This window comes from Schistocerca nitens, chromosome 8, assembly GCF_023898315.1.
Source record: "Schistocerca nitens isolate TAMUIC-IGC-003100 chromosome 8, iqSchNite1.1, whole genome shotgun sequence".
Taxonomy (NCBI): domain Eukaryota; kingdom Metazoa; phylum Arthropoda; class Insecta; order Orthoptera; family Acrididae; genus Schistocerca; species Schistocerca nitens.
Genome location: NC_064621.1, coordinates 122,503,893 through 122,517,846, shown reverse-complemented (window position 1 = coordinate 122,517,846; position 13,954 = coordinate 122,503,893). Strand labels below are relative to the sequence as shown.

The following is a 13,954-nucleotide window of genomic DNA, read 5'->3' as shown; positions in this document are numbered from 1 at the left end:
CCGGTTAGCCTTATCTATATGAAGATAGTATCTCTTGTTTCAGACATGTCGAATAGTGTTATTGTTTACAAGTTTCTTGAAATTACTGCAACCAGTCGCCTTTTGTATTGTTCTTCAGGTTTTTTGTTATTCAGTTACCGGTTTTGAACTGCTTAGCGATGTATCATCAGATGGTACATATTTATTAATTTTCTGCAGCGGTGTGGAAGTCATGCAGCGGTGACCCAGGCAGCGCAGTGTGGCTCGTCGACGTGTCACAGTGCGCGAGCTGAAGGGACGCGCTAAACCAGCGGCGCACTCTCATTTCTCACGTGGGCAAATATTCTCATCTTAGAGAAAAAAAAAGCTCACTATCGCAGACGTGCAGCTAGCGCTAAACTTCCCTTCAGTCGTTAACTTGCCGAGCTTCAGACACCTGAGACGCTCTCAGTGGTTGGCTTCTCTTCTTTTTTTTTGTTTCTATGGTTGGCCAACCACCGTCACACTCTGTGTGATGTTGATTCGTTTTGTCTGGTCTTTGTCAAAGTTTCTCTTGTCTTGTGTCGTCTGTCGTCTATTCTGTTGATCGTTTTTATCCTCTGTGGGTGTTTTTAGTATTTGGAAAAAGGGACCGATGACCGTAGCAGTCTGGTCCCTTTAATCCCAACCAACCACGGCCTATTTCACTCCCCTCTGATGTTTATGTAACGGACCCTCCCACTAAGGTGACATCCAGTAGGAAGCATTATAAAAGCATGTACATTTTCTTTGTTTTATTTCTTTTAAATTTTCTGTAGTCATTTTGCGGTCTTATGTATGCGAATAGCGATACGAAATTGTTACTTAAATTGATATTGTTACTTTGGATTGTAATTGAATGTATCTGTGAGCTCTGAGGTAACAAAAGTCGTAGGACAGCGACGTGCACACATACAGATGGCGGTAGTATCGTATGCACAAGATATAGAAGGGCAGTCCATCGGCGTTCTCGTTTGTACTCGTGTGAAAAGGTGCCGGCGTGATTATGGCCGAGCAACGGAATTAACAGACTGAAAGCAGAATGATTGATAGAGCTAGAAGCATGGGACATTCCGTTTCGCAAATTGTTAGTGAATTCAGTATTCCGATAGCCACAGTGTGCCGAGAATACCAAATTTCAGGCATTACCTCTCACTACGGACAACCCACTGGCCGGCGGTCTTCATTTAACGACCGAGGACAGCGACATTCGTGTGGAGTTGTCAGTGCTAACAGACAAGCAACAGTGCTTGAAATAACTGTAGAAATCAATGTGGGACGAACGACGGACGTAGCTGCTGGGACAGTACGGCAATGTCTGGGGTCAACAGGCGTGGCAGCAGACGAACGACACGAGTGCCATCGCTAAGAGCACGTCATCGCCTGCAGCACCATCTAGGGTTCTTGACCATATCAGTTGGATCCTAGACGACTGGAAAACCGTGGCCTGGTCAGATGAGTCCCCATTTCAGTTGTTAAGAGCTGATGGTACGGTTCGAGTGTGATATTGACTCCACGAAGCTATGAGCCAAGTAGTCAACAAAGCACTGTGTAAAATGGTGGTGCTCCATAATGGCGTGGGCCGTGTTTACATGGAATGGACTGGGTCCTCTGGTCCAAGTGAATCGGTCAGTGACTCTAAACGATTATGTTCGGCTACTTGAGAGGCCATTTGCAGCCATTCATGGACTGCTGTGGCTGAATTTTGAATAAACGTTTTAAATCTGTTCTCGCATGTGCAGATGTGTAGGACTGTTCCCAAAAAAACAATGGAGTTTTAATGGATGACAATACGCCATTTCACCAGGCCACAGTTGTTCGCCATTGGTTTGAAGAACGTAATGGATAATTCGAGCGAATGAAGTGACCACACAGATCGCCCGACGTTAATCCCATCGACCATTTATGTGACATAATGGAAAAGTCAGTTCGTCCACAGAATTCTGCGCTGGCAACAATTTCACAATTATAAACGGCTGTAGAGGCAGCATGGCTCAACATTTCTTCAGGGGACATCAAACGACTCGTGGAGCCTATAACACGTCGAGTTGTTGCATTATGCTGGGCAGAAGTAGGCCCAGCACATTATTAGGAGGCATCCAATGACTTTTGTCCCCTCAGTGTATATTTTCTGTGTGTTTTCGGAAGCTTCGGCATAGTGAGGAATATGATATCTGAGTAAAAATTGTATATGTATTCTTATAGCTCACACTTGCCTATTGATTTCAAAGCGGGACGGAGCAAGTCTTTAAGTCGATCGGCCCCGAGCGCGGTGGAAAATTTCATTAAATTGAAGAGAACAGCGTTGTTTCAGCAGTGTTCGATGAGGAAGAGGTTTGGAGGAAATCGTAGAGTAAAAATATCTCTGGAACTAAGCATTCCTTTCTGCATATGTTGGCAGCATTAAACTAGGATTGTCAAGTGATCTCGGGAGATCGCTGTTTGCATTTTTTTCCTGCAGGGTTTGAAAGATTAATATTAGATCTAATTGTTGCGTTTTTACAATTTCTTAATTCCTAATAGCAGTGACGAATCACTGTTCTTGCAACGGATACAAAGAGAAATTCGTGAAAGGAGAAATAGTTTGTTTTATATGACTACGGTGATATATTCCGCTGCTGTGGCTGAATTTTGAATAAACGTTTTAAATCTGTTCTCGCATGTGCAGATGTGTAGGACTGTTGTGCAAAGACTATGGCCATTCGCACCGGTCATTTGTAATAGCGAATTTCGTCTTGATGTTCACTCTTAGACGGCAAATGAAATATGCAGCTGAAAATGCGTATTTCTTTTTATTGTGAAACGCAAGACACATTGTAGCAGTTACCCATTTTCCTTCTTGATTCGTATCTGACAGCCCACACCTGCGATATTTAAGCTCTGTTTCGTTGTTTTAAACTGGAATATACTTACCATAGGGTACTCTGTAGCATTTATGTCTTTTGTTGAAAAGCCAGCTGATTCCAAAAATTTCACTCTTCTCTGATATTTTGCACTACAGAGAAGATAAGCTCTGTGTGTGTGTGTGTGTGTGTGTGTGTGTGTGTGTGTGTGTGTGTGTGTGTGTGTGTTGGGGGAGGGGGGGGAGGAGAATAGGCAACCTCTTTACGCAGATGGCCTGATAAGTAAATAAAGTTTGCGAAGCTAGAAAATGCGAATGTAACGTTGGTTCAAATTCCAACATGTATCTTACATACATTTTCTCCACAATCCTGGCGTAGAACACGTCATTTGTTTATTTTTAGAACAACAGTGCCATCCTAAGACTTAAGCTGTATCTCGTGCTTTGCAAATACTTAAGTCAATAAAAATATAAAAAGTGAAAGTGTATGGTAGTAGTGGGGAAGAGAAATCAGACAGACAAAACAAGAGCAACACAAACACAGCATAATCGTAAATTAACAGGCATAAATATGCTAGATAACTCCTTCACGTGTGTGCTCTTCCCTTGGTGTGTCACATTGGTCTATAACTTAAGAGATGGTACAGAAGGGCTACGACACATTTTACAAGGGGCAATTGGTCTGTATTAGATTGGAAGGTCATAACTTGGTTGATACTTAACGAAGGCAAAGACTATGACTGAGAAATAAACAAACATTGATTCGTAGCGTAGTCTTACGTCAATGTTTGCGTCATATTCAACGTATTTTTGATATAAAAACTAATACTCCAAGGTAAATTCAAAAACTTCTGCTATACAGGGAAGAGTCTCCGACGAGTATTTTGGTGCATACTGCGAATGACTATCGAACATAAATTAAGAAAAATGCAAGGTCAGCCCGCTACTTGACTTTCACCGACGACTTTGCTATAGATTAAATACATTTAGTCGGCTGTTTGATTTATTTCTACATGGTTCTTAATATGTAATGTTGTGGGTGCGTGCATATAAAACGCTTTAAAAAGTGCGTCAGTTTACTAGTAAGCAAAATCGTGACAGCCGACAAAAAAGAGAAAGAAAATGCACAAAAATATCCGAGAATTGGGTGGTGTAGTCGCTAATGTTTGGCATTTATTTCAATTTTTAAAGGCAATAGGTTACTATCTAATGGTTTTGCAATGCCATCAAACCATAATTTACTATAACAGACTCATCAATACAAAAAAATGTCCCATCAGACGGCAAAATAGCGGTGGCTGTCACAGATATAGTATGCAGAAATGGAAAGCGATTTTCCAAGTGTAATAATATAATTTTTATTGCATCCACCGGCTGACATTTGCGTCAAGGTACCAAATGGAATCAGATGCGTAACGCAGGGATTGCACATGTATTGGCTTCCACTGTCACTCATAAGTGTCTCCCCCAACACAAAAATCGTTGACTGGCTGACTGACAGTGCACTCACTACAAAAATGCATCTTGCATGGAGCTTTATCTTCCAGATCCGTGTATTGGACTACGTTGCATATTTCAAAAGTTATGCTGTAGATTGCCTTTTCGTTACAAGAATCTAGGTAAAAACATTTTCCTACATTATTATTTACGGAGCATTGCCACCCTGCCCATCGTACCCTTTTTAAAAAATCGTGCGTTTGCCATTGCTACGTAATTTGTATTTAAAAAAAGAAAATTGTGACTGGCAGTAGAAAAGTTGTTTTGTAATCAGATCCATCACTTACATTTTGTTCCGAAGACGAAACTTCAGCTACCTCTACCATTTAACCTGTTCCACTCATGAATGGGCGTATGGAAAGAATGATTGTCGGCAAACCTCTGTATTAATTCCAATTCCTCGGATATGCTAATTGTGAATGTTACACGAGATGCATATGGGAGGAAGTAATGTGTTGCCCGACTCTTCCCGGATAATATTCTCGAAATTTCAATAGTAAACTTCTCCGTGATGCACAACGCCTCTCTTGGGGCATTTACCACTGGAGTTCATGTAGCATCTCCGTACCGTTCTTGCGCCGACCAAGAAATCTCGTTTGCGCCGCTCTAATGTGGTAAAGTGCAGATTCTTGTCTGACAGTTCTAGGTTTTAGCATTAAAATGGTAGTTCTTTAATGTTGGCCAAGTCCGAAGTATCATGTAAACTAATGTGCATTGCTATGTATCACAGGAGTACCACGTTTTTACCGGAATCCTAAGAAGGTGCATCAAAACTAGACGGCATACGCTATACCAGCCAGTAACCAAGAACATTTGGCGATTGTAATGTTGCATTTTATTTCCTCCATGTTTCAAGCGGATCCAAATGGGAAATGGGGATTAATAAAAAAGTTTATAACAATATTACCTCCAATATAAACACCTTCGAATCTATCATTTTCGTAAAGTACACCACAGTGTGACAACATTTCCATAAGTGTTCACACTTAATGCATATATCCAGTATTCCCCATTCGTATCTTTTCCAGATTCTTTGTATAAATATATATGCAATAATTAATAAAGAACTTTTACAAAAATATGTCGTCTTATTCATTTCCCTACCAGGTGTGGTGTAATTAAAAGGTAGTTAAAAGTACAGTAACCTTCTTTCTTACCTGCCAGTGTGTCTTTTAACATAATACTACTGTTGTCTGGAGGCAGGCAGAAACTTTCCTAAGTAAATAGACCATGCAATTTGCAAGTTATCACACTTGCATTTTTTTTAAATTTCCCGATATTTCTACAGTGCGCTGTGTCCATGTGACTTCGTAGTGGCGGATCTTTTTTAGGCATCCATGTTTGATTGGGTCATAAATTATAACTTGCGTGGTAAATTAAGTTGTAAATAAACGTAGGCCCAAGTGGCCTGCAGGGTGAGAGGGAGGCGGCGACCTTGAAAGTTAGGGAGGTGGGGGAGGTTGTGACTTCGAAAGTGGTATGTGGAAGAGGGGGGCTGGCTCTGTCCAATTTCTGCTATTGTGTCCACTGTGTATCTGGACAGATGACTTTATTCCTTTTACTGATTTAATGTAGCATCAAAACTACTAAGGATTTTCTGTCTGATCGGTAGTTAGACATTTATTTAACCAAGTATTTACTTCGGTCAGTTTGTGTTTGTCTGTTTAAATTTACTCTGAAACTGTCTATGCTTTCGTAGCAGCTATCGAACACAGTTGGCGTGTTTTTTCCATCCCTTGAAACTGTGCTCTGCGCAATCCTTTCTAAGATGTATTGTACAGTTCTCTTGAACTTTGTCAGTTGATGATGTAGCGTTTTCGTTCTTGGAGATAAGTTTTTCATGCTGACCGCTCAAGTGGTCTGAAATCTGTCTCATGGGGTCGATGATCTCGCAGTTTGGTCCTCTTAACCCCATCAACCAACCAACCAAATCTGTCTCTTGTAGCTCTTTCTAAGCAGAAATAACATCATACCTTTCTTCACATTCCTAGTTACCGCCATATTCAGTGATTCTTTCTTTACACTGCTATTTACAGCCATATTCAGTGATGTTGTAACAGCTTCATGATCACTGAGTCACTGTTTTGCTCTAAGTAGTTAAGTTCGTGTCAGTTGGTGACCAGGTGATCTAATATGTTAAAATCACTAGTTGTTTCTCTGGTTAGCTACGGAACGTAGACATTTAAAAATAAAACTTTGAGGACGTAGTGAATTGTGCTCAGTTAACTCAGTCGGCAGAGCACTTGCCTGGAAACCGCACGAGATCACGGGTTCGAGTCCTGGTCCGGCTTAGTTTTAATCTGCCAGGAAGTTTCACATGTAGAGCAGTTGCACGTGATTGTACTCGCTACAATCCTCATTGTGTTACTTGCCACAATCCTCAGTGTCTCCCTCAGTCTATAGCTGGTAAGCTGAAATCTCCACCTAATGCCATAACATCACCAGGAAATTCACACGAAATACTCTCGAAAATTTCCACTCAAACGTTCTGCCATTACTGCTGCTGAGGCAGGACGTCTATAAAAGCATCCGATGACCATGTGTGATCCATCTTTTTAACACTTACATTTACCCAAATTATTTCCCATTTGTAATCTGTACTAACGTCACTAGATATCATCGTATTTTACAGCTATTAATATACTTCCATCACCTGCGTTCACTCTGTCTTTGTGATACACATTGCAATCGTAATTCAGAATTTGTTATTAACATCTCCTTTGAGCCAGTTTTCTGTCCGTTGTGCTCTGTGGGCTTTCTTGCCGTTTATAAGCGGGATTACTTCAGGAACGTTCCCAAAATGCCCCTGCTGTTAATTAATATTAGGTTAACAATCTCTCCCACGATCAGCCATGAGCAATGGTACTCTCTTTAATTAATGGGGATAGTATTCTTCCTTGTCTGGGATTAGCATGTTTGTTATCAGGCTGTGGAAGCATTTCTGTATTCTTAATATTAAAAAAAGTGCATGCTACATGTACCCGGGTAGTCTAATAGCCACTTCATCCATGTAGTGCAAGCCTGGCCTTCTAAGAGAGGTGCTACAGTTATCCACCCGACATGGGCAGTCGAGAAATCTGCATCCAAGGTCGTCGTCACAGAATCGTCTGAGCCTTGCACTCGGCTCCAAACCAGAGGACCACCATGTATTCTGGGAACGGTGTTGCGAAACAGTAAACTGTGCTTCCACTCCACGGGCAAGGCTAGCTGACCTCACCAAATCAGCAAGCCGCCTCTAACGATCGAGAATGGCCTGTGAACGCAGGAAACAGGCGTAATTCGTGCCGACAGCCACAATTTGCATCCAGTGTTCTCAGTAGCTCCCGGCAGAGCCTCCTCCCCACCTGGGATGTGGCAGGCAGACAGGGTGGACACTGACCTACTTCCCAGCGTGCTCGCTTTTTCAATAATTTTCTCGACCTCTCTCATAACGTTGGAGCTCCCAGTGAAAAACATTCCTAGCGTCTGGTCTTGCGGAAATGCAGGCGATGGAGCTCGTCGGGTCGTTAAAAACTACCTGAAAGAATAAAGCCCGCACTGGAAGCCCCAGAGATAAGGCCTGGGCCAACAAAATGTCATTTTGGCACCTATGCGAGTCAAGTTCAATGTGATTCTTATGGGAAGCGATACGATTTTTAGTAGAAGCTAATTTTGAACTTTGGGCTTGTGTATCCAGAAAGATGCTTGGCTAAGCATTTTCAGTCAGTTTCGGGCCTTATTCTCACTGCTCAGCAGTGTGGGATCCGTACCAGATAGGGTTGATAGAAGAGATAGAGAAAATCCAACGGAGAGCAGCGCGCTTCGTTACAGGATCATTTAGCAATCGCGATAGATGAACTCCAGTGGAAGACTCTGCAGGAGAGACGCTCAGTAGCTCGGAACAGGCTTTTGTTGAAGTTTCGAGAACATACCTTCACCGAGGAGTCAAGCAGTATATTGCTCCCTCCTACGTATATCTCGCGAAGAGACCATGAGGATAAAATCAGAGAGATTAGAGCCCACACAGAAGCATACCGACAATCCTTCTTTCCACGAACAATACGAGACTGGAATAGAAGGGAGAACCGATACTCAGTGTCCTCCGCCACACACCGACAGGTGGCTTGCGGAGTATGGATGTAGATGTAGATGTAGAATTTCAGTTCTGCGTTATCTGTAACTGACATTTCTAATGTCTTCTCATCTGAACGATCTTTTCACGTATCTTGTTGGTTTGTGTCGCAAAAGTCCGTCGGGATGTGACGAGTCCGTCGGACATTTCGTCGATGGATATCAGTTAACGCCGCCCTGGGTGGCCGAGCGGTTCTAAGCACTACAGTCTGGTACCGCGCGACCGCTACGGTCGCATGTTCGAATCCTGCCTCGGGCATGGATATGTGTGATGTCCTTAGGTTAGTTAGGTTTAAGTAGTTCTAAGTTCTAGGGGACTGATGACCTCAGAAGTTAACTCCTATAGTGCTCAGAGCCATTTGAACCATCAGTTAACAATAAAAATGCCGATTTTCTTTCAGCTTGTGACGCTTAATTTGAAAGTCATCCAAAGACACTACAGTGCGTCTGTATGGCATTTTGCCCTTTCACAAGTTCTATATAATAAAATGAATTTAACACATTTCTTGGCGTATTCATCACACACAGTGAAGCCTGTATTTTATTGCAGAAAATGCACTATAGCTGGAAAATCATCCCAAAAAGAGATTTCAGAATCTACATATTTGTTCACAGGCGATGCTTTTACACAGTTCAGAACGGAAATGTAGCACTAAGGAACAGTGATACGTACATTGAAGTAGAGTGAAAACTACAAAACTAACTTCGAGTTACGTAGGTGCTTCTTGAAACAGGAGTAATGACAAACAGCGAACACTTGACACACCTGGCCTGTGCGCGGTATCTTCAAACACTGAGGATTGGAGGTCCGACCGAGATGACTAACGTCATCGTGAGTTGGTTGCGGGACGCAGACTTGTCCTGATCTCCGGCATTAGCTCGGTGACGTCACGCGGGCTACCGGTCGGCCGCCAGAGGCTATGGCCACACCGTAGAGTAGGCTTGCGGCGAGCCGCTGTCCGCTGGCCGCCCGGACAGGTTATGCTAATGGCGCGCCGCCATTGTGTCTGCTTCGGCGCGGACGCCTGCCGTCTGGCGCGTCGCCTCCCGCTACACACCTACCTACCTACCTGCCTGCCTGCTTGCCCTCACTCACTCACTCCACGCCAACAATTGCTACGTACTCCCGTTTGGCTACTCACGCTAATGCCAAAGTGAACCAACATTCGCGATCTATTTCTTATGAGTACGTGTCTGAAGCAAAGGTTTGTTACATGTCATTCTTGTTAAATGAAAGTAGGTAAAGACATCAAAAAACCTCGGTGTCACAAAAAGGAATAATTTTTGAAGATATCGAAGAAAATCACAGCCCTAATTAAACTATTCAGACAAGAGGTTCCGTTTGCTGACCTATATTAGAGACGACGTAAGTTGTAATCGAGCGGGTGCTGTGTTTCGACACAATGTAAATAGACTTTTCTACACACACACACACACACACACACACACACACACACACACACACACACACACAGTGATACTCCTAGGCAACAGCCTCCAGCTGCATGATCGAAGCCAGCACCGCCTGGAGCTATGAGCGAAGAGTGACCAACTCTATTTGCGTCCATATACAGGAATTAGGCATTGTTCTGTGTGGGGCGCCGCCTAGGAGAGAGGACTGTGAAGCGACGGTAGCGTGTCCCACCTCTCCACCAAACCTGCTGCAGGAGGCACAGCACTGCCTGCCCGTTCAGGTATGCAGCAGCTACAGCCTGCGCCACATAAACGACACACACAGCGTCGCCACAGCACTGTCTCTCCACCTACGTAATGGGACACTCGCACCGGGTACATCGGAAGATGGTCATGAAAATCAGCCACCTTGTAATTTGCAGCACGCCCTGCAGTTCATTACTTCGTTGCCAGACATAGTAAATACGCTGTTAGAACGTGTTTGCATTCTAAGATGATGCACACTAGTGTCGCAATCGCTGTGACGACACTCTCTTCTGGTTCTGCGAGCGGTCCGCCGACTGCTCTTCATTGCGTTTCTAGTAAGCGACGCACTCGCTCCCTTTGTACTTCGTCCCAGTCTCTCTCATCGCTGATTAACTGTTTACGTATTTCCCCTTGATTGGTTGTCTCTTAATATGCCAGGTATTTGCCCTGAAGGTTGAACGAACTCTCTGTGTTATATTCTTGTTCCACGAACCGAACACTTGTCAGTCTTCCCTGCGTGCTTCTAGCAGGTAATCCACCGTTCTCTCTAGACTCGACATTGTCCGCACTTGGCTGACCCGTGGCCCCATTCTCAGACGTGAGGATCCCCTTCAACGCCGATTTGGAGCCGCCTGGCGGTGGACCACTTACTCCTAGACACCCTGATTTGGCTGCTCTGAGGTGCCATCTTCCTGACACGCTCCTTCTGGTGCTAGTAGACGACGCCAAGTCGGCTGACCTGGTATTAAGTTTCGCCCGCGAAGCTGGTTTCTACTCATCGCTGTAAGATAGGGCTTTTTGGCGTCATTGACTGCGTATGGGGTTTGTGTGGCAACCCTCTACCATTCCCCTCCCGACCCTCAAGGGGTCCCCTTGGCGGCCCTTGCTGGGTGACACAACCTGGGCTCTGCCCTTTCCACCATTTTAATGTCATTCTCCTTTCTCATTTCTCGGTTTTAATGCTTTGTCTTGTGTGTGCTGTCTTTTTTCTAGGCTTTTATCTGTTATTTGTGGTTTTTTATTTTTTTATTGTTTTAGTTACACTTAGACATTTCAGGATTTGCCTTTCGCCTCCGTTCTCCGTTGACTACTCGCAGTTTGCCACTTAACGGATGAAGGGACTGATGACCTCGCGGTTTAGCCCCATTCACTCCTTGCTAGTCAGTGTTGCAGATAAGCCCTGCAAAATTGCAGGAAGGAGTGACGAAGTTGCATCTTCGTTCTGGTCAACCATGCCGCACCTTCAGGTTTAATTAATTTCGTCACGAATGTTGATGAGTCAACGATATAAATCCTTCCAAGGCTTTCCAGAACTAGCGCATCTTAAACATTATTTAGACAAGCGGTACAAGAGCGTCGGTTTTAGAGGGAAACCGCTTTTTCACATATTGCCCTTGAACCTGCCAACATTTGTGCATATCCTGCTCAATTATGTCCAACAGACCACAGTTATTCGTGCCCAGATAGCAAGCATGATGATATATCTGGTGTTTGTTTCACTTTCCTTCCGTACTTGGTATGTGCATTTTGGCAGTACAGGAAACGTTCCCAAGGAGCTTTTCTTACATAACGTTCTCACTTTTACCCCGAGTCGATTGGCATGACATTAAGCTGCTTCCTGTTCTTATTCTTCGTTTCCTCCTCTTTCGATGTTCTCAAGAGGAAAACAAACTTTTTGCATTTGAATCCAAACGTTTAATTATTCTACATCATTATTACCTCATATTTTTTCCTACTGACTATGGCGTCGTTTCTAAATTAAGAATTTTATTTGAAACCATTTACAGTGTGTCAGTATGTCGCGTACTGGACTGTGACTTTTAATAAATAACACACATATTAGTCGAGCATTGTTCGTTCTTAAAGGAAAAATTTCTCTTAAATTTCTCTTAAATTTATCCCATTGTAAGCGTTTGATTCAAATCTCTCCATACGCTACTGTCTCCATACCATTACTGAATTTCTGGAATAATTAACTAAAGAGAACTCAATAATGGTGTGATAGTCTCAAAATCTATCGTATTCCAGTATTTTCATAGGTAATTAAAGAAATTCTCATGTAAATAAGTACGAAAGAACTTTTTGTTGATGCATATGTTGCCTCAGTTTTTTAAGTTTTGTTTTGACAGTTTGTTCGAGGTTCATATCTCGTCTTACAGAATGTGGGTTGCGTGTAGGTTTTCACTCCTGGAAGAACCGAGAAGGGTTGATAACTAGAGACGAGCAAACATTGCTGTTAGCTTTTAGATGACGAGCTGCGAATATTCGGTGTTTTACAAAGGAACGTAAGTAAGTTAGCCACAGTGTCATAGCTTACGTATAATCGCAAAACACGCGGGTTTATGCAGCTCGGCCGAGTGTGTCGTGCACTAAGCGCCAATTGTGTTTGCTGACGAGCAGCAGCAGCTGGTGCTTGGCGGTCGTAGTATGTTCCTTGCTTGGCGGTCGTAGTGTGTTCCAGCTGGCGGGCGCGCCGAGAGAGCAACCGCCTTGGCTCTTTTCTTTCCGCCGTCTCTGCAGCAGCTCGCTGGAGCTGACTTTCTCACTGGCCCTCTGTGGCACACTGGGCGGATGTCTCCGTTCGGTACTACTTGGTGTTGATACGGTCCCAATGGGTGCCACTCTTAAATCGATGGTAATCGCGACAGGCGGCGAATGAATTCTCTCCGAAATAAAAACTGGCTTCCAGGTTTGCGGGGGGAAAAAAATGTGGCTTTTGCAGTCGCTTTGCAGCCGACTAACTAGACATACCTTCCAAGACTAGCTGTCATTCTAAACTTCAGTTTTCAGGTGCAGTGGCGTTATACACTACTGGTCATTAAAATTGCTACACCAAGAAGAAATGCAGACGATAAACGGGTATTCATTGGACAAATATATTATACTAGAATTGACACGTGATTACATTTTCACGCAATTTGGGTGCATAGATCCTGAGAAATCAGTACCCAGGACAACCACCTCTGGCCGTAATAACGGCCTTGATACGCCTTGCCATTGAGTCAAACAGAGCTTGGATGGCGTGTACAGGTACAGCTGCCCATGCAGATTCAACACGATACCACAGTTCATCAAGAGTAGTGACTAACGTATTGTGACGAGCCAGTTGCTTGGCCACCATAGACTAGACGTCTTCAATTGATGAGAGATGTGGAGAATGTGCTGGCCAGGGCAGCAGTCGAACATTTTCTGTATCCAGAAAGGCCCGTACAGGACCTGCGACATGCGGTCGTGCATTATCCTGCTGAAATGTAGGGTTTCGCAGGGATCGAATGAAGGGTAGAGCCACGGGTCGTAACACATCTGAAATGTAACGTCCACTGTTCAAAATGCCGTCAGTGCGAACAAGAGGTGACAGACGTGTAACCAATGGCAGCCCATACCGTCACGCCGAGTGATACGCCAGTATGGCGATGACGAATACACGCCTCCAATGTGTGTTCACCGCGATGTCACCAAACACGGATTCGACCATAATGATGCTGTAAACAGAACCTGGATTCATCCGAAAAAATGACGTTTTTCCATTCGTGCACCCAGGCTCGTCGTTGAGTAGACCATCGCAGGCGTTCCTGTCTGTGATGCAGCGTCGAGGGCAACCGCAGCCATGGTCTCCGAGCTGATAGTCCATGCTGCTGCAAGTGACATCGAACTGTTCGTGGAGATGGCTGTTGTCTTGCAAACGTCCCCATCTGTTGACTCAGGGATTGAGACGTGGCTGCACGACCCGTTACAGCCATGCAGATAAGATGCCTGTCATCTCGACTGCTAGTGATTACCCTCCTAAACCCACCGATTCCATATTCTGCTAACAGTCATTGGATCTCGTCCAACGCGAGCAGCAATGTC

At 44.0% G+C, this 13,954-nt stretch overlaps 1 protein-coding gene across 1 annotated transcript in view; it reads left to right on the top strand.

Moving 5' to 3' along the window:
* The window catches only part of LOC126198956 (ubiquitin-like protein 3), a 494,344-nt gene that overhangs the window by 191,244 nt on the left and 289,146 nt on the right, over positions 1-13,954 (top strand). The window lies entirely within an intron of this gene.